Source organism: Triturus cristatus, chromosome 2_2 (genome assembly GCF_964204655.1).
Source record: "Triturus cristatus chromosome 2_2, aTriCri1.1, whole genome shotgun sequence".
Classification (NCBI taxonomy): Eukaryota; Metazoa; Chordata; class Amphibia; order Caudata; family Salamandridae; genus Triturus; species Triturus cristatus.
The window spans coordinates 761444834-761467558 of NC_140582.1; positions in this window are offsets into that span (position 1 = coordinate 761444834).

Genomic DNA, 22725 nt, shown 5'->3' on the forward strand with positions numbered 1-22725 from the left:
TCATGGAAGGGAGTTCTTCTTTCCAGTGTCCTATTATAACGAGCCATCACTGGTAAGCTCTTATTGTTGTTCTTCTTTTGTTGCATTGTTGAGCACCGGCAGTGGAGCTAAGGTCCAGCTCAAATCCAAGTTTTCACGTAGCAGGGTGTGACCATTCGTTGTTCTCCGATCACAGTCCTGTTCCCTAACACAGTTCATCATAGGTACTTTGAGACGGGGTACCCGCTTTTTGTTCTTCTGTAGTTAAGTCAAATTCAAAATCCATATAAAAGAGAGAGAGAGAGAGAGAGAAGGGGTGTGGCGTGCTTCGGGATGCCGAGGGAAGAGGGGGTGGAGTGGGATCGGATCAAAAAGCGGACCAAGGAGGGCAGAATCTTCCAGCACTGGGCCCATCAATCGGGCCCGACGGGTTGGGACTTCAGGCACGCTGGTCAGCGAGCAGGGGGCCTCGAGATAGCCCTTCGTTCTATCGCTTATCATCCTGATAATGGTGCCTCGTCTCACGCCCTTTTTGCTTCGTTGCTTCCCCCTTGGTCGATGCCATAGATGTTCCATGGTCCGTAGCCAGGCTGTGCGTCACGTCCGACCCCTCTCTTCCGATGGCCGCAGGTTATCTTTGAATGAGTACAAGAAACAAAATCTTAGAGAGTTGGCAGGGAAGACATTTACACACTTCATCCTCTCTCCCAACCACCGAGTAGTTAGGGAAATGCTTTTGTCGGTCGCTGCATGATTGATGTCTATTAACTCTTATGTCGGTGTGTGTTACTAATCTATTAATCATTGCTGTGGTGCAGGTTTCTGTGGGTGTTCCTGTTCATCGTCTGGCCTGCTAGGTGTCGATTCCTGTGCCCTATAATCGTTGCAGGAAGCCTGACATCTGTTGACTTTCTGGTTTATCAAAAATTCGAACCGGCTTCTCCGGTAGAGACTCGTTCATCTTAACACAAGTTCTGTTAATACACATTTTCCTCCGAGGACTGCTAAGTTTATGAAAAGAAAGAATGCGAGGTGCTACTGTCATGGGTTCACAGGTATCTATTTCGGGGAGGGACATAAGCTAAACATTTTTCTTGCTGGAGACAATAGGTAACCCTTATCAGCTTAGGCGATGTATCTTTAGAGAATAAGGTCATCAGCTGTTTTGTCCGAAATACTCTGAGATGGCTAGTACAGGGCTGGGGTTATTTTGGGAGAACGGGGTGCTTAGACATTCTAGTTTGGGGTAATTGGGCGGAGGCAATTCTGGGCGGTGGAGAGGGTGTTGTTAAAGCTCTAAAACGAAAACCACTGACATATAGTCCCCGTGATGAGGGCCAAATTGGGAGACATCAGTCGTCTTACCTGTCCTTTCTTTCTCAGCCAATTAAGTTCAACATTTGCAGAAAGGAGAGGTAGTAACGTGGTAAAGTACGGTCGTTTTTGTTTCTGTCAATTTGTTCGAACACCGCCGTGTTTGAGGCCAATTATACACAGACTGAGGAGGTATGTGTCGTTAATTTATTCAAAAAGAAAGAGGGCAAGGAAGCCTTCAGTGAGGGAGGGAGAGAGAGTAAGAGAGAGAGAGAGAGAGAGAGAGAGAGAGAGAGAGAGAGAGAGGGAGAGAGAGAGAGAGAGAGACGTGCGCATCAAGTAGGCTATTTGGCATATGTACGACACAAAACGAGAGAGAGAGAGAGAGATGTGTACGATAATAGGCTACTTGGTGCACACACAACATGGAGTAGCATGGGTCGGTTCTATGTAAGAAAACACAAGCGGGGGAAAGACATAAATTCGGTGATCACGCACACACAAATACCGGATAGGGTGTGACAGTACATGCATCAAGCGCAGAAACTTAAGACGGAGACTCAGGGCTACGTTGAGTATGGGGACCTCTCCTTTCCTGTCCTCTTTCCTATGCATGCTGCGTATTTTCAGTATTTTTGTAGTTTATCTTGGGGGGGTGTCGGACCTTTTACTCCCCTCCCTTTGATCGATGGACGAGCACTTCAATCATACGATGACGCTCTCTTCAAGCGACCCAAGCATGAAATGCATACACATTCATACTGCATAATAGTAGCACACACGCACAATCATACCATACAGCTTTTCATGTTCCCAATGGTGGTCTGCACTTTGCGCATTATCCCACAACGTTTGTCTATGTTTTTCCCTATATTGAACACGGTGCGGTCCATGTCCACTCCATTCTTCAGTCGGAACTTCGTCGTGACCTATAGAGGGGAAAAAGAGGGGAGGGGATGTGCAGTATTCAAAGTACATTAGCGCGCGTAGACACGAAAAAGTTCTACTTACCACGTACCAGGCTAGCCGCAGGAGTGGGTAATACCACAGACCTATTATTCTTTTCTTCCGAGACAAAGATGCTCTATTTCATTCATCTCCTAAATTTGGGTTCCCTGGTCGTACATGTGTTTCTCAATCGGTCGTATATTATGGTGCAAGATACCATACCTTGCATTCGGCACATACCTTAAGCTATAGTCGACCATTTTCTGACAACTCTTGGAAAAAGACAGGTGTGACGGGTACAAATTCCGTTAATCAAAAAGATTCAGGTAAATGGGGTCTGCATTATCTGTTTTCTATTGCTTGGGAGTAACAATCATTTATTCAAAAAAAAAAAACCTTTACCAACCTAGATGATTTGTCATGACACTGATTCCGTAATTCCTTTAAGAAGCCCTTTATTTAAAACAATGTCAGTATACAAATACGGGCCTACAACCGTTCAGGCCGGCCACGGTGTGAGAGGCGTCTCGGCGCCATTTTGGGGCGAGGTCGGGTGGGTCCAGTGCACAGTCTAAGTCTTTCCACTAACTAGCTCTCGGACCAGAATCCACTTCGGTAGTTCGAGAACTTTTCGTCAGCGTCAGCTTGCGTCAGCATGGCGTCACCTCGGTTTTGTAGCGATGCCGTGGTCCGTCCTTGGGGCGGGACAGCAGGCGGGTTCTTCCGCTGTCGCCCTGAATCAGTCTTTCTTTTACGGCACCAAACGGAGGCAAGATGGCTGCCGCCCGGGGCAAGGACAAGTTAACGTGGAATAATCAAGCAAAATAGCGGCGATTGTCCCCACCGGAGGCCCACGGGAGTCGAATGTCAATGACTCCCGCAGAACCTGCAAAGCTGAGAGGGTGTTTTTCAAGGGGTGGGACCCACGCCCGAGCAGACAAGCCTCCGAGTCCAGGGCCGTCTCACGGTGGGGTAGGCCTGGATCCGAAGAACCGACCGCCGGAGTCCAAAGGCAGCAGCAGCAGCAGCAGCTCTTCGTTACAGCCACCGGGGTGGGTCCCCGATCACTCTGCTGCGGGGACCCACCTCACGAATCAAACACTAATGGCAATCTTAGTGGATCTGCGCCTGAGCGGCTACCCGGCAGGCAAGACTTGAATGGCTGTCCCGTTGCAGCCGGTCGGTGAGTGCAGGGGCGCCCACTCATCTGGGCGGCGAGTGAAATGGCTGGGTGCAACTCGGCTGGCCGGTGAAAGAAACGGCGGGGTGCAACTCAGCTGGCCGGCGAGTAAAATGGCAGGGTGCAACTCAGCTGACCGGTGAAAGAGACGGCTGGGGTGCCCTCATCTGCTGGTGAGCCTCCACCTGGGGAGGTGGGGGAGGCCCGTCCGCGTCGCTTCCCCCCGCCAGGGCACCCTTCGTTGTTGAAGGAAGAAGAAGAGAATGGGAAGATCCGCACAACGTGGCAGACCCCACCTCGGCGTTGCCAGGGTCTTGGCGCCGTGTGTGGCTTCCGGACTATTCGCACAGTTGTCCGCCACTGATGTCGATGGATTTTTGCATGGCTTTTATAGCCCAAAGCTGACTAAAAGGACTGCCCAAAACAGGCCAATGTTGCAACTTCGAAGAAGGAGAGGCGAGGACGGTGTCACGCGGACGTAAATGCTTTGGGATGGAGGTCGCAGCAGACTGTCATGTAAATAGTTGTTTAAAACGTGTTTTAACTTGTTCACCCTGTCGGAATGTTGTTATACCTATAAGTTATTAAAATGTTTAATCATACTACTTTGTTGGAGTGTTGTACATATTTGCAATCTAGTTACTGTGTAATCGGAAAATGGCATAGTCCAATTGTGCGTGATCCTAGTCCAGTTCGGTGACGTCGATGGTGGGTATCAGCAGGCTTCCGGTTGTGTGGGATTTTGGTCGTGTTTACTGGGCGGGGTGGGTGGTAGGGCAGACATGTTTAGGCAGCGAGAGCGATGGAGCCGAGCTACCTCGTGGCCGTCTTGACCGTGAGCTTGGCTCCTTCCCCTAGTTTCATATATCCCACAAAGGGCTATTTCCTAGCGTCTTTTTAGTTTTGTAGGGTCAAAAAAAGATCCCACCAGTGGCCACTGACTCTCGGGGTCCCCCTTTGTATATTTATGCCATAGCTTGCTATAAGCTACGGCGACTAGTCCATATTTAGTGAATATGTCCTTATTAGGGGTGTCCTCCAGTGGAGCCGGATGGTCCACCTCTAATAAGGGGTCCGGGCAGAACCAACTACCAATCAGTGGGGAGAAGATAGGCATGACGGGTTACAACGGGGACAAAAGTCAGCACTACCTATCTTTTCACTGCTTGCAAAGACTAGACAGAATATCTCTATTCCTCGTTATTTGTAAGCAGAGAATACCTCCAAAGAACCAATATCGAACAACTAGTGTTCGGACAATCAATCAATCAATGGGGAGATAAAGATAGGCACGACGGGTTACAATGGGGACAAAAGTCTGCGTTACCTACCCTTCACTATTTGCAAAGACTAGACAGAATATTTCTATTCTACGTTATTTGCAAACAGAGAATATCTCAAAGAGCACTATTCTTCAAAACAATCAATGTTCGGACAATCAATCAGTGGGGAGATAAAGATAGGCACGACGGGTTACAACGGGGACAAAAGTCTGCGTTACCTACCCTTCACTATCTGCAAAGGGAGAGAGAGAGTATTTCTACTCCTCCCCGTTTGTAGACAGCGAATATCTCAAAGAGAACAATCAATAAGTAATACTAGTATTTTCAATCAATCAATCAATCGTTTCGCAATTTGTCGTGTTTCACGACCTTACCCGGACCGCGTGGACAGTTTCTCGTCTTCCGCCTCCAGCGCCCGATCGTCCTCTACTCTCCGTATTTGCCGCGGCACTCCTGATGGTTCCCAGTCAGGACCGTAGATCACTCGAGAGAGGTCTGCTCGGAACCAGTGAAGTTCGGATGATCGGCTGCCAGACGAGGGTCTATCGGGCAGGAGCTCTCCCGATCGTTGCAGTCGTTCACTCTGTCGTCGGGACCTCTCCCACTGGATCCACGTGTCGCTGATGGGCCCCACGCTTGGGACGCCAATTGTTAAATGGTAGCGTCAGTTTCAGTCGATAACCTTTCAAGTATTGCCCGGCGGTAATCGCCTCTCATACCATTCGATAATTTACCAATGAAAGAGGCAGGCGCCAGAGACTGGAAGGCAGGAAACAAAGTTTTATTCCGTCGGAGCAGAACACATCAGATCAGACAGCAAGGTATCGTCACGAGGTGCTCTAACTGCATCTCTGAGGCCTGGCCTCTTATACACAGGTTTATGACTTTATTGCAGGTTTATCATACATGGCACATTCTTGAGGTGGTTTTGCTACATGAAAGAACATCCTCGGAATCCCCACTTCGAGCTCGTCCCCACACATATCTACAGTGGAAGTCCCCACCCCACCCACAGTAGGAGATGGCTATCACACAGCTGGACATTCCGCCAATTCCCGGGGGTGTGTGCAACCCGTCGGGTCTCAGGGGGTGGGGGCCTTGATCTGCTGTAATCCCTTTGATATGGGGTGTTTTCCTTACAGTAGGGGCAATAAACTGCATCCGTAGGGATAGGTGATGGCCTGGGATCGGTTCGGACAATCGGGCGCGGAGGATGGGGGTTATCAGGAAGGATGTATGACCATGTATGGGATGAAAGGAGGTGTTGGTCAGGCACGGGGTGTGATTCCATGGCAGGGTCGCGCAGAAGGAGAGGGTTTATGGCCCGTGTATGAGAGAGCGGGGGTGGCCGGCGCGCGGGGGATGCTTGCAGCGCCAGGGGAACGCGCTGGCGATCGACAATGAGCGGGGAGAGAGAGTGGGGTGCCTAAAATGGCGGCCGTGCGTTCGCTGTGCGTGGCGCTGGGGAGAGGCAAGATGGCGCAGATAATGTTCAGTTACAAGCTAAATTTCCACAGTACGGGCTCTGGGAGCACCAGCAGCGCTGGGCGAGGTTGTGCTGGGCAGAGTATCACTGCTCTGGGGTCTGGTGCACCCACAATCAGCTGACGTACCTGTGGTCTGACATCCTGGACCGAGAGCGGGACCTGCTTGGGGTTGAGGTTGCGGGGCTTGGTGATTGGTTATTACAATTATTAGTACTTGTCTGTTCTATGCTATTGCTAATATTTTTTCCCAAAGAGCAAGCATGCTGCTCACATGCATGTAAGTTGTGTTTACAAATCTTATATTATGTGATCGTTATTCTAGACAGGTGCTTGGCACTACCTAGTCGTACTTTGTGACTTTGAGCTCGCTTGGGCTGATTTTAGTAGAACTTAAGTAAGGCAGACTAGGGAGAGACTCCTATCCTTTGTCCTGTCACTAAGATAGTGGTAGTCAGTATTAGTAATTTAGCGGCGCGTGCCCTCTTACTTCAGTTCTTAGAACCGTTTTTGTAGCTTGTTCAGTAACAAGCAATCAACCAATTTGGTGTATGCATGCGTCCATCTATGCATTTAAAGACAAAAACTTAGTGAATTGGCCCGTCAAATGGGGTTGAGAATTATTGCGAAAGAGATTGGAACTTAAAAGCAAATATCATTCACTGCAATTTATTAGTAATTCCAAAGTCTTTAGATTAGGTGGGCTAGGTAGGTTTAGGAAATATGGACTAAATAGATAGGACGGTCTGCGACCGCGATACCTGTATACTACTAGTTGATCTTATTTAGGAAAAGTTCAATGTTATTGAAATTGCCATTTACTGTCAAAAAATCTTTTTAGGGAGATTACTTATTTAACACCAATTATTATTTAAATATGTCTTACATCAGCATCCCGGGGTAAGAGGTCATCTGAGGTGGGTGCGGGAGCTGGAGGTACCTCCCAAGAAAAACGCTCCTTGACCAATGGCTATGCTGGCTCAAGTAAGCCCTCCCATTGTTAATATTAATATATATTTCCCTAACTTTTACTGGTCATTATTTTGAACTATTTATGTCTACCCTTTTTCTAAATTTATTTTTTCCCCAAATCCTCTTCGATCTATCCATTTATAAATTTTTGTTATCCCTGCATTATCCTATTAACTAATTTATTTTATATTTCTAGTATTTTACCTCAAACTATCTCTGTCTGTACTAGTCTGTCTGGAGCTTCCTTCCTTCTGTTTTTTCAATCAGCTTTCCCTCTCCTCCTATGTATTTTGTAGACTGCCTAGCCTAGTGGTGGTACTGTAGGACTCAGATAACCCATTGGTCACGGCCACTTCCTACTGCAAGTACTAGGACTACTACTCTGCCATTTATTCATTTATTATTTATTTAATGGTTTTGTAAAGCGCGTAGTAACTCCGAAGAGCATCCCAGCGCTGATCTGCTTCTCCAGGGGTTTTGGCCAACTAATGGGATTATATTTGCGGGAAAAGGAAGGTCTTTAAGGTCTTTCTGAACTGGAGATAGTTCGGTTCAGTCCTAAGTTTTCGGGGTAGCTGGTTCCATCTCTTCGCCGTGTGAACCGAGAAGCGACGGCCACCGGTCTTAGTTTTTCTCGCTCTAGGGACTACAATGAGATTTTCAGAATTGGACCGGAGATCCCTCTCTGCTTTGTATGGAATTAAAAGTTCTCTCAAGAGAGGGGGACCGTTGTTGTTGAGTGTTTTGTGGGCCAGACAGAGGGCTTTGAACAAGACCCTTTCTCTGACTGGAAGCCAGTGGAGAGAGTTGAGGGCTGGCCTGGCGGAGGATCTTCCAGGTGTGCCCGTAAGTAGGCGGGCTGCGGCATTTTGGACTTTCTGCAGTGAATTCAAGGTGGCTTCAGGAGCTCCCAAGTATATAGCGTTACAGTAGTCTAATCTTGCCAGGATTAGACCCTGGATGAGGAGCCTCCTTGCGGTCTCTGGGAGCAGGGGAAAGATCTTCCTGCAGGCTCTAAGTAGTCCAAAGCATGTTCCTGCAGTTCTCTTTACCTGGGTTCTGAAACTCATGTCCTTCTCAATCCACACACCCAGGCTCTTGACTTCTTCCTTAGGTGCGGGAGGATCCCCAAGGCACCTGGGCCAAAGGTGAGGTGGTAGGGAGGGCCCATTGTGGCCCATCAGGAGGATCTCAGTCTTGGACCCGTTCAATTTTAATGAGGAGAGATTCATCCATCGGTGGACTTCAGAAAGGCAGCTGTGGAGGTCGGATGGGGCGTGGTGAGGGTGGGAAAGGGTAACTACCAGCTGAGTGTCGTCGGCGTAGTTGATGACTGACACGCCGTACGAGCTGACCCTCTTCTCCAGTGGGGCCATGTACACGTTGAAAAGTGTAGGGCTCAAGGATGAGCCCTGTGGCACTCCACACCGGAGGGGGATGATGGATGAGCAGCTGTCGTGTTCCCGCACCTGGAAGGAGCGTCCAGTCAAAAAGGATTCTAGCCATTTCAGGGCCAGACCCTTTAGTCCGATCTCTCCCAGTCGGTGGATTAGGGTGGGATGGTCTACAGTGTCGAAGGCCGCACTGAGGTCTAGGAGGATCACTGCCACTGATCCTCCCGTATCCAGAATGCTTCTGGCCTTCTCCACTGCTGTCAGGAGGGCGATGTCGGTGCCCTGACCTGGACGAAACCCTGTCTGGGAGGCCGCTAAGAGGTTGTTGCTTTCTAGGTAAAGCGATAGTTGTTTATTTACCAGCTTCTCAGCGATCTTGCTGTTTCCAGGGAGAAGGGATATGGGCCTGTAGTTGGCGAAGTCCTGCGGGTCTAAAGAGGGTTTTTTCAGCAGACCTTTGACTGCTGCCGCTTTCCAGCTGGGGGGGACAATGCCCTCTGAGAAGGAGGAATTAATCAGGGCCGTGAGGGGGGGGATGATGGTATTTGACACTTTTTTTAGGAAGCGGAGGGGGGCAGGATCAAGGGGAGAACCACTTTTAATTGCGGCCAGCATAGCTCCTACTTCTTCCATTGTTACGGGCCCGAAGGTGTCCAGGGAGGGTTGGAGGGCTGGTGGCAGTGGAGGGTTGGCGGTAGTGATGGTAGGATCCGGCTGTGTGGGGTCCTGTTCGGGGGGGGGAATGGTTAGGAGAATGTTTTGAATCTTCTCATCGAAGAAAGTGGCTAGTTTTTTTCTCGCTCTAGGGACTACAATGAGATGCAGATTGCATGCCCAAGTAAGGTATTCTACGCATGTTAGTTGAGATGAGAAGTCTTTATTTTACTTTCTCATGTCATCATTGTTCAATCAGTAAAACAAGAGAGTGGCCATGCTCATGTTGGATACCACAAAGGTGTGTCTTCTTCTTATCTAGGCCTAGTATTATTAGCAGCAGTTGATGGTGAACTGATTACTATGCACCATGGCTGGAAGGAAGTTTGAGGAGGAGGAGGATGACCCCATTGCATTTACCAACCAAGAAGACCTTATGTCCGTCCAGTTGGCCACTCTTATCTCTTTTCAAAAACTCAGATTCATCTGTAGATCTAGCTACTCAGTCCAGTATTCTACAGTTTGTCTCCTTGAGAGGCTTTTCAGAAATTGCCACCAATAAAATGCCCAACCAGATATTTTTGACAGAACATACTGTCTTCATCCGATTTGTAGTGATGTGTGTGGTATATGTATTTTTAATTTTGCTCCAAAAATAAATAAATAAATAGGGGTAGGCATATATGGCATCTAAAAAAATGTGTAATGTTTTTTCTAACAGCACCAACCACCAGTGCTGGGGCCAGCGGGGATGGTGGCACCATCCAGGAAGGAGAATTGGCAGCTGCAGGGGGTGAGCCAGCAGCAGTGGTGGGCAGTGGTAAGTCATATTACTTGCTTATTGACAATTTATATACCTGCTGCAAGAGTTTACCCTGAACTGTTGAGACCTGTGAACAGTTGAAGACACCCCATTTTACTCAGCTTATACAGCAGGAGTTGAGTAAATAATGGCCTCTTCTATCTTCAACTCAGCAGAGAAAGTTTCATGAAGAGTTAGACCGTGATGGGTTGATAGAAAAGGGAAAGAAGGATGGAAGGAGGAAGGATGGATGGGTAAAATGTAATATGACTGGCAGAGAAGGATGCTTGGGCGAAAGGATGCATCTACTACAGGTGGCTGATAGAATGCATGGGTGAGTGAGGGATGGATGAAAGGTAAAAGGATGCCTGTCTGGGTGAGTGAAAGTGTATGGATGAAAGTAATCCCCCGGGGGTTCGATGGGTCAAAGCAAGGACGCATGGGTGGTTAAATGAAAAATGCTTGTTGGTGAAAGGTTAGTTGAGAATGGGATCCAAGCTTGGTTGATGAATTGATGGATGGATGGATGGATGGATGGATGGTAGTCATAGGTGACGACTGGATGAAGAGAATGTAAACTTACAGGGTGACTGAGTAGCAAAGCAAAGGGTGGAGAATAAAAAATAATAGAAAAACGCAATGATAAATGGAAAAATCCTTGGGAAGAAGAGTAAACAAGGAATGTTTTTATTATCAAGGTTATTGATTCATAGGTTTGAGGTGGTATTTCAGACTACTTCATTGACTCACAGCAGTTTTCAAGTGCAACATATATTATGTACCCACCCATCATCATAAATCGCCTGCCTTACCTTGTCCTTACCCATGACATTTTGCAAGTGACAGCCATAGATGACCTATTGGCTGCATGGTTACAATAGTAGTACCTTAGGTGACATATATCATTCAAATATTAGTAACTATTCATCTGTCTTGTTTTAGTCAAGGTGAAATTGAGGCATTATTTAACAGATCATGGCCATGATAGGAAAAGAGATAATTGTCTAGTACAGCTGTCCCACCTGGAGACAGTAACAAAGTAATGCAACACAAGTATGTCTGTCTGGGGCGCAAGCAGAGCTGGCATGCATATATTAATTTAGTTAAACAAGAGAGAGAAGAAGACTACTTGTATACTCCATAGTGCTTAATGCCTGAAATTCTATTCACATCAAAATCAAATAGGCTGAGGAATCAAGGATGCCAGCAAATGTTGTGTATTGGTTCCAATGTGTCTATTTTCTTTCTTGATATAGCTATGCCTGCCAATCCATCATCTTCTTAACAACAACCCAACAGGCAGGAGGTAGGAGACAGTATCCGGCAAAGGAAGCTTGAGGCCATCAGGGCTGAATATCAGTGGCTGGTGGTCCTGGAAGAGGAGGAGGCAGCTGCAGCCTCAAATGGACTGGGCCCCAGCCAGGCCCAGTGCCTCCTGCAGTCTGGCACTGTGGTCAGGCAGCCGCCCACTACCATTCAACCACTGCTCCTCCCCCTATAGGCTCTATAGAGCCTTTCAGCCGACCATAATAAATCTGTTATGGGAAGAAAAGGAAATGGAGGAATGATGATGAGTAGTACAGGTAAACCAAATCAAATTGTCCATCTGCCCCTAGACAGACCAAAGTTACATTAGGTTTTGTTGTACCAAGCTTTGACAGATAGCAAATAAAATTTAAATAGCTTTAGGAGTCAAGTAAACAAACATAAACAACACACACAGTTCTAATGATTATAGATAAAAAATTATAAAGTATTGCCAAATTGGGAGCTGCATCCGAATTCCTCTGAGACTGCCCATCTATCTTGGATGCCTGGCGGATGCCGTTCGGTAAGGTAAGTGTGAATATATTATATATTTTTTCCTATATGGTGTAGGGTAAATGGCCTGTAGATTGAAAAACAAAAATGATATTGAAGAATCAAAGAGAACACTTAAACTGCATTAGGAGTACAACAAGAACACTCAAAGGCAGCATGGCTAAATGTCTGTTTCCAGTTACCTCAACAACGGGCCCCCAACCCAGCCACCACTTAGCTTCGAGTTTCAGCCAGATAGCACAGAGCACACACACCCCGCAAAATAGCATTTTTCCAAATCAAGTAAAAATTAATGCACCGCTGTCATTCACCGCTCACCACCACTACACAGAGTTGTGTAGTTCTGTTGTTTACCTTTAAGCCACTACAAAGTCATCACCAAATAAAATTGGTTGGTTTCAGTGAATTTGAAATCTTCCATTGTCTTCTGGTGGCATTTCTCAAAGTAGTCACGCCCACGCCCTGAGTCATTACATCATCTCTGATCCACCTGACTCTGACTTGGAGCGTGGTGTCCAATTTCGTACCAACTGTGCCCGAGTCCTGACTCAAATGCAATAGATCGGCTGGTAGTACAATTTTGTTGTTGTAAAACAAGAAGGGAAAGATTGAGTCATTTTTTGTGTAGACTAGATTTGTGTTTGTATTATCTGTGCGACTGGTCGGGTCTGACTCTTTGAGCAGTACAAAGCAGAAAACAATAAGACAAAGCAGTGTGGACTGTGGAGTTGACCCATTGAAGGAATCTCGCTATCTCCCAAAGGGGAAGGAAAAAAAATAACCTTCAGAGGAAAATTATTGAAACATTGTAAATCATCAATAACACATTTTAAGCGTAATACTTACAGATAAGCAAACACCCACTGTCACACTGCCTGCTACCACATGAATCATCTCTTCTCAACACACATAATGACACATCACAACAAGTTCACAACAAACAACAATCACTCAGCTGTAATGCATGCCATTTACATTTACCTATTCTTCCAGTCTGCTCACCATGTTGGATTCGTCTTACATTGCAGAATGCAGTTCCATTTGTTCACGAAGCAGAGAATGACCAGTGTAAATCGAATTATAGTTTCACATGTGGGGCAGTCCCTCTAGGACAGGAAATGATTGATAGTCATGGCTGAGGGTTGGTGGCAGGCAAACAATTGTTTGTATTCTCCATCCACTGCCCAGCTTGTGGGAAATGGGTGTGTGGGGGTGGAGGGACTTCTTCACTGCACACAGTAACAACTCCAATTTGACAATAAAATGTGTCTAATAGTAAGACGGTGGGGATGAGTTAGTCAAACCATACACAAACAAATAAGAAAGTAATTATTAATGTTCCCTAGGTAGCTATATCTATTTTTGGTGTCAAAGAATGAAAGAAAGCAGATCAGAGATGGTTTAGAGACTGATAAAGTAAGTTATATGGTTGTTGTGGGCCCAGGCCTAGTAGTCAGGGAAGTAGAGCTTGTCCTCAAACTCTGGTGGTTTACCCGGAAGCAGGTCATCTAACACACTACTTCCACGACCTGTGTCTCCCTCTTCTTCCTCCTGTGGTACTTCAGGTATGGTGTAATCCAGTGGTATAAAGTGCAGATTCCTTTTGATCATGGTTAATCTATCCAAGTATTGGGGTGAGAGGCTGGACCTTCTCACTGAGACAACGGCACCGCAGCACTAAAAATATGCTCAGTGGAGGCACTGGCTACAGTGCAAGCCAGATAGTTTGTTTCCAGACTGCTAAGCACTGGCCATTTGTGCCACTTCCTATACCAATACACCGATAGGTTTTGATCAAGGTAGACCTCTGTTGCATCATCCGGATAGGCCTGGGCCATTCTCTCAAGGTTCATTGCTGGTGCTCCACTTTACATGACCACTTTTACCATCCCCTCTGCACTGGACTTAAGCCCTGTCAATACAAACCACTCTGTTGCAGATTGTGGGGCTGTTGCTCCTGGTCTTGTTGCTGATGGTTTAACATATAAAACAAAGTGGATATGCTTTTGACGACCTGCACATCAAAGTGTCTCCTTAGTATATAGTTCAACAACAGTAGAAATGAATCAAGTATTGAGTGCAACTTTGGTGTCCAACGCTCATCCACCTAGGGCGTCAAACTCCGCATCCACAATAAGTGGAACAGATATAACTTTAACAAAAAAAACACCAAAGCACATCATGTGTGAGTTACTCTCATCTTTCATGCAATCTGCACTCTTCTTCAATGAATGTTCTTGTATTATAGAGTTCCCAATCAATAAGGATCATGTAGTGTAGATCAATCAGATGTTATTCCTTTATATGACATAGTGTTCCACAGCCGACGCGTGTTTCGCCCTATCAGGGCTTCCTCAAGGCTGTAAATCATATATAAAGAATATCTTGTAATCTACACATCCATATGATATCTAAACAAACATATTTGTATCTATACAAATATATGTAGACTACGCTTATTATACAAAGGTGTGCTACAAGAGACTCTTAGCCATCAAACATACATTTCCAACATGTGTGTACAATGCCTGTACTTCAATTCATAAGCCCATGATCTATTCCAAGCATAAAAAGTGATGCACACAGATGAAGAAAGGACAGCCACCGCATGTTAAAGCCAAGACCTAAAATTCCAGGTGTTTGTCTTAGTAATACAGATAAACGTTAATACATTAAAAACATAGCGAGGTGAAACCACCTACACCCATGTGAAGATTGAAATTACCAAATATACTTAAATCATCTCACCTCACTAGCGATATATTTCACACCCTATTTGTCTCAGATAGTGTGAGTTTCGAAAGTGCATTGTGCAATATCCAATGTACTGCAAGAAAAATACTGTCATGTAGATAAAGCTGTTTACTATTGATCTTGTTTAAATAATAGTGTTTATAAATTAGGGCAATCAGAGGTTCCTGAATCTCACCTTAATGTAAGATTCATGTTTAAATCTCCGCACACAGTCGTGCATGTCTTTTATCCATTCCTAGTCCTCTGTATTCACCCTTGTTGTGGAGCCATAATACGTTCCATCTATGTTATTAAAAATATTCTATTAAAACCGGATATTGTTTGATAACTTATCCTTGAATCACATGTGCTTATAGTCATGTCTAACCCCAATGTTTTCGTCCCAGTATAAGCAAATATGCTCGTTACCTCTCTACCAGCATCGAATTCCAAAAGCAAAATGTTGGCAAAGTTATATCTCTGTTACACGCCCATTTATTCTTTCGATTGTATAAGCACTACAAGGCACTGTATTTAGGACCTTGCAATTATTCTCTCCTTATTAAAGCTCCATAATTCCATTATACTACTTCCATTACAGTGCCTTTTAACCCAATCCCATCATTAGACCACGTACCCTGATAGTCCCCGGTCGTGTCCTACAACCATTCTACTTCTCATATATCTCGGCATTTATTATTATTATCCCCGTTAAAATGACTACCCATTCATGGAATATCAGGCATTGTCCTATTACTCACCGCACGGTAGACTTGTATTCAGCATCCATGCATATCCCAAATCCGTTCAAACGCCCGTCTTTCCCCGCTCTCTTTTAATAACCTCACGTTAGTGCCAAAATTGAAGAGGGACAACTCCATCTGTGGTGACTATACTGCATACTACTGTGGAGGCCATCTTATAGTTCCACTTACGGGATCGGTCACAATTCTGTTGCTGCATTTCTAAGTAATCTACGAGCTTAAGCATATAAATCCTATTCTCTTGCCAATGACCAAGTGACTGTCCTCCTTAGTCCGATGCATCACTTATAACATGTGATATTATAAAAACAACCCAATTTGGTGCCATCCATTTTCTTAATATCATAATATAATCATAAGCACCAAATATTCAGACATATTTACTTTCCATATAGTTTATGTGCTATTTAGCTCAATACAATATTACATCCTATATTTTAGGACTTGTTTTCAGTAACAATATATTGCGCCTATTATATCTGATTATTGGAGGATCCCTTCCATATGTGAAACATGGAATCTGCACAAACACTTTTACCATTTCAACTCCATTTATGCTTTTTCTCTCCAAATCACATTTACAACAAAACTTGCGTCAATTTATTAAAAAAGGTGACATTTGTTCATCTCAGTGTAATGTCATCTAACTAATCTTAATCCTATTGTGATGTTATCTTGCTAGGCATGAATGATATATGAAGCCATAGGTAGATGTTAAAACCCCTTTTATGGCACTTAGCATTCACATCTACTGCCCAATCCCCATACCTATATTTTATATTTCTGTTATAATGTAATATATAAACCCAATCCAGTACATCACAGAAATTCAAAGAGTTCCTTGTCAATGTTCCCTGTTCCACAGCTCGTAGGAAAATGATCCATTTACTTTCAATCTGACGCAATTTAGAGATTCTGTTTCCACCCCTTTGTCCCAGTTGTACAAAATCTATACCATGAAACCCTACATTAAGGATCTCTTTACATGTTACATTATAACAGTAATATACAATATAGGTATAGGGATTGGGCAGTAGATATTAATGCAAAGTGCCATAAAAGGGGTTTTAACATCTACCTATGGCTTCATATATCATTCATGCCTAGCAAGATAACATCACACTAGGATTAAGATTAGTTAGATGGCATTACACTGAGATGAACAAATGTCACCTTTTTTAATAAATTGACGCAAGTTTTGTTGTAAATGTGATTTGGAGAGAAAATGCATAAATGGAGTTGAAATGGTAAAAGGGTTTGTACAGATTCCATGTTTCATACATGGAAGAGATCCTCCAATAATCAGATATAATAGGCGCAATATATTGTTACTGAAAACAAGTCCTAAAATATAGGATGTAATATTGTATTGAGCTAAATAGCGCATAAACTATGTGGAAAGTAAACATGTCTGAAAATTTGGTGCTTATGATTATATTATAATATTAAGAAAATGGATGGCACCAAATATGGTTGTTTTTATAATATCACATGTTGTAAGTGATGAATCGGACTAAGGAGGACAGTCACTTGGTCATTGGCAAGAGAATAGGATTTATATGCTTAAACTCGTAGATTACTTAGACATGTAGCAACAGCATCGTGACCGATCCCGTAAGTGGAAATATAAGATGGCCGCCACATTAGTATGCAGTATAGTCACCACAGATGGAGTTGTCCCTCTTCAATTTTGGCACTAACGTGAGGTTATTAAAAGAGAGCGGGAAAAGACGGGCGTTTGAACGGATTTCGGATATGCATGGACGCTGAATACAAGTCTACCGCGCGGTGAGTAATAGGACAATGCCTGATATTCTGTGAATGGGTAGTCATTTTAACGGGGATAATAATAACAAATGCCGAGATATATGAGAAGTAGAATGGTTGTAGGACACAACCGGGGACTATCAGGGTACGTGTTCTAATGATGGGATTGGGTTAAAAGGCACTGTAATGGAAGTAGTATAATGGAATTATGGAGCTTTAATAAGGAGAGAATAATTGCAAGGTCCTAAATACAGTACCTTGTAGTGTTTATACAATCGATAGAATAAATGGGCGTATAACAGAGATATAACTTTGCCAACATTTTGCTTTTGGAATTCGATGCTGGTAGAGAGGTAACAAGCATATTTGCTTATGCTGTGACCAAAACATTGGGGTTAGACATGACTGTAAGCACATGTGATTCAAGGATAAGTAAGCAAACAATATCGGGTTTTAATAGAATATTTTTAATAACATAGATGGAACGTATTATGGCTCCACAACAAGGGTGAATACAGAGGACTAGGAATGGATACAAGACATGCACGACTGGGTGCGGGGATTTAAACGTGCATCTTACATTAAGGTAAGATTCAGGAACCTCTGATTGCCCTCAAATATAAACACTATTATTTAAACAAGCTCAATAGTAAACAGCTTTATCTACATAACAGTATTTTTCTTGCAGTACTTTGGATATTGGACAATGCACTTTCGAAACTCACACTATCTGAGACAAATAGGGTGTGAAATATATCGCTAGTGAGGTGAGATGATTTAAGTATATTTGGTAATTTCAATCTTCACATGGGTGTAGGTGGTTTCACCTCGCTATGTTTTTAATGTCTTAACGTTTATCTGTATTACTAAGACAAACACCTGGAATTTTAGGTCTTGGCTTTAACATGCGGTGGCTGTCCTTTCTTCGTCTGTGTGCATCACTTTTTATGCTTGAAATAGATCATGGGCTTATGAATTGAAGTACAGGCATTATACACATATGTTGGAAATGTATGTTTGATGGCTAAGAGTCTCTTGTAGCACACCTTTGTATAATAAGCGTAGTCTACATATATTTGTATAGATACAAATATGTTTGTTTAGATATCATATGGATATGTAGATTACAAGATATTCTTTATATATGATTTACAGCCTTGAGGAAGCCCTGATAGGGCGAAACGCGAGTCGGCTGTGGAACACTATGTCATATAAAGGAATACAATCTGATTGATCTACACTACATGATTCTTATTGATTGGGAACTCTATTATACAAGAACATTCATTGAAGAAGAGTGCAAATTGCACGAAGGATGAGAGTAACTCACACATGATGTGCTCTGGTGTTTTTGTTTGTTTTTGTTGCTGATGGTTGATGGTGTTCATTGTTGTTAGTTTTGGCTGCTGTGAGCCAACAGCACTGACATCAGGCTCCGAACTTGAAGGCTGCCCTGCAGGTCATGTGCCCTGGAGGAGTGGGCCTCTAATTCCCTGCCGTTCTTTTTCTTGCTCATTGCCTTGCTCAGCTGTTCATGTTTTGTATTTTCTAGCATCCCTGTTTGAAAAAGGAATGAAAGTGAACAGTAATGGTTTGTACCGTAGATCAAGAATTGTGGCACAGATGTATTGTTGGAGAGAGGATGTAGCCTAATGGCTTGCGTGGTCAGTCTCTAATCTGGGAAACTGGGTGAGGGACCAGGCAATGATGCTCAACATCCTGTGATTCTGGACAAATCACTTAATCTCCTCGTGCATACAAAAAATGTATGTGTCCTTGTGTAACGCAACTGGTGCTCATGTAAAGCGCTCTGATGCCTGATATCTTCGGGTCAAGTTCGTACTTTATAAAACTATGGGGAAAAAAAGTTTGGAGGACACATTGTCTCTTTGCACGCTTGTATTAGCAGACAAGCAAAAGATTAGGCTCTCCACCAAGTCATGCACATCTTTATTTCTCTCCACAACTGTGTACATTGCAGACACTTCCTATAGCTGTTCCTGTAGCATGTTCAACAATGGATATCTTGGCCCATCGTCCTCTTTCCTGACTTCCTGTGTGAACACCTCAAAAGGAAGCAGCATCTCTGCCAAGCATTTGACTAGACCCCATTGGTCCATTTCAATGATCATGCCTTTCAAAGTTGCATTCCATATTTGCATGACATATTTTTTGATAGGTCTGTACAGCTCAAGCAGGCGATCAAGCATGTAATATGTCGAGTTCCAGCATGTTGGTGCCTCCTGTATGAGTGCTATAACTGACATTCTATTATCAAGCTGAATCACCCTCAGCTGTTTCCAGGCTTTAAATTAATGGCTGAAATGATTATTCTGCAAGTGGACAGCAAGTTGCTTACTTGGTCTTCTTTTTTGATGTTGACACTGAAATAACCACCATTGGCCATGGCCTTAACTATATTACTGCCATTGTCCATGGCAACAAATCCAATCTTAAGTCCTTTTGGTCACAGTCATTCAAAGACCTAGTTGTTAAAGTCTTTCAAAATGTTTGCAGCTGTACGTATGGGATTTTTCCATGGCGAACCTGGCTACTGATGCATGCTTCCGAGCAGCATTAAAAATCTCAGCATTATCTAAAACACTTTCAGATATTTTTTCTTTAGCCCCCACGAAAGAGATTCAGTGTGCAGTGATGCACATCTAATCAGTTGCTTGCAAACTGGTCCACATGTCTGTTGCCAGATGGATACTGTGAACAGCACTCTGCTGCAAAGCTTGTCTAAGCAATTCCAGCACATTGCGATGTAGTGTTGGAAAAGCAACTCTTGCAAAATAGGACCAGCTATGAACCTTCTAGATGGCTGTCACAAATTCAAGAAAACTCACCTTTTCCACAAAAGAAAAAGGGAGGAGGTCCAGCGCTTCATTTAAGCCACACTTTGGTTGTACAAACGTGTGGTTTGGTGGTTGCGTTCATACTTCTCCTCTAGCCTAAACATGGCAGGAATAGTAGCCTGAATTTTTTTCTTTCCTGATGCCACTTATGCAGGTGACTTCTTGAGAGCAGGAGGTGGCAGTCTCAATGTGCTTTTCATTGGCCCAGTCACTGTCCTCTTTTGCCATAGTGTCTTGACCCGAGTCTTGTGCCATTGCGATGTTGCTGATGTGGGCGATACTATTCCACTGCTGAGGAGAGGGCTGCTTTTCATAATGAAGATGACTTCCTCTTCTTCAACTTCCACTGTAATCGGATTTGGATTCCCTGCTCAGCCGGCTTTCAACCCCTTCACAAACAACACTTGCAGTTTTTTGGCTGCTAAGGTGTGCCTCTCAATGGATCATATGAAGCTTTCTCAAGTGGGTTGTTTGGCCCCTGTGCCATAGTTTGTACCAAGCTTACTCGGACTAACACTTGCTTCGCAAATGTTTGCCTCCTTCTGGCTAACCGAAAAGTCCCAAACTGGGGTGCTCTACTTTCTCATGCTGGTGCCTTCCAATGTCGGATAAACTGGCGGTAGGTGGGCGTTTTGACGTTTGACTCTCTGCAGTACCTACTTCTACTGAAGCAGTTGTGGATGTAGGTCGCTGCCGGGACAATGCAAATATGGGAGCTGGTGGTGGTTGGATCTGTGATGCCACTGCCACATCCCCCCAGGGAATTTGGGATGGGGTAACGTCGGTCTCCACTAGGGCTGGACTAACATCGATGATGACTGTCTCGTCATCATCCTACTCTTCTATATCTGCCTTCATAAATCTAAGGCTTTCTGGAACCTTCCTTTTCCCTAGCCTCGTCTTGTTGTGTGTCTCACTCTCAGAGTGAAACGGAATACAAGTGGTGTCTAGATCATCAGAACGGGCACTTGAAGAAGAAGATGATGCACCACTAACCCTCTTTTTTCTGGCTGGAGATCTGGAATACAATGAAACTTCAGGACCAGATTGCTCTACTTCTTTAGCATGAAGCTCAATCTTTTGAACTGCTCCTACTTTGTGAGGAACTACTATTGGTGGTTGTGACTTTTGAAGTTGTTGTTGCCCACTTATGTGAGTTTCCTGCAACAAATTGGGTACTACTTTGCGATAGAGATAAGTCAATTCAAACATCACTGCTCGTCGGCATTGATATGATTAGACTGGCTGCCTATGTGACAAACATGAGCTTGGGCCTAGATTGAGGTGGGTCCACTGATGTGGGTGTGTTGCTCCCAGCTTGCTCCCCAGAGGCCGGTGTGGTAGGCACAGTTTTTGTTTTTCCAAAAAAGATGTGGGGTGACATACCAGTGGTGGTGGACATCAGCTCCTTCTTCTTCTCACTGGCCTTTTTCTTGGAAGTTCAGCACGTTTCTTTGGGGCCATCTTGAAGCTGTCAGTTAGCAGTGGTACTTAGCTCACAAGTGGAAGAGATGTCCATGATGTGTGGGTCACTCTCGCATCACGCCCTGCACAGACCTTCTTTCTGGCAGTACTGTGGGTGATGTTGTCTCTTGTGCACCTAAAAGAAAAGAAGCAAGAAAGACATCAGTGAAATGTTGCTATTCAATAAGTAGTACAAACAAACACAATATCATTTAGTGTGATCATTGGTTACGCTCTATTATAAATAATGAACAATACAGTGTATCTATACAGAAAACCACACCAGCATAAACTTTCATGCTGAATTCTGTACACTCAGGAAAGATAAGAGAGAGCAAAAACAACAACATACAGGTGAAATCGTTTGATTTATGTGCATCGTGGACACCACTCACATGTGATGTGGCCCTCAGGGAGATGCAGCTGACAAATGACAATGGAAGGAATAATCCCTAGACAATGAATGCTGTTGTACACCATCCGATAGCAAAACACACAAGATGATGGACGGAATGTTGCACACTGGCAAAATATTCACCCCCAGTCACAGATCTGGGTTTAATCCATTGTTATTTTGCTCACCACGCCACCCCAGTTCAGACATGGCCATATGAAATCAGTCTTGACCCTGTGCCTCATGGGAACAGTCCAGTCCGAACTGCCAAGCCATGTCTTCCCTGGACCGTAATCAAACATCCTAGGACCGGTTTCGGGGTTTCAAATCCGATAGCAGACATGGGGATGACTTGATTGATGCCAGATTTACTGGGAAAGTGGTAACTTAATAAACCCAAAAAATAAAATCCAAAACATACGAAAAACAAAAAAAAATGAAAAAAAATATATAATTTGCCAATTAATAAAAGAATGGAAAAAATTAAAATTGAAAAAATTAAACATAAGTGAAGTTATCTTCAAAGATATAATAATAAGTTATTAAACTGCTATCTCATGGCTCAACCTTCCATGTAGCCTATGGTAAAGGGCTGAATTTGGTTGGATGCACAAAATGGCTGCCAGCCAGTGCCACATTGTTATCAAAAACAACACTGAGCAGGAAGGCATTGGGAACAAAGAGAAGACATGCAGGCCCATAGGGAAAGCACACTGGCTGCCTATCCTACACAAAGAAAATGGCCAGGCACCAACCACATGATCAGAACAAGAGAACACATGTAGGCGTATGAGGAAAGCACACTGGCTGGCTAGTGGAATCACAAAATGTCCACCATCCATATGGTCAAAAGGAGAGGCAGGAGGCCTAGAACAAAGAATGCATGCATGCCTATGGCACACTGGCTGGATACA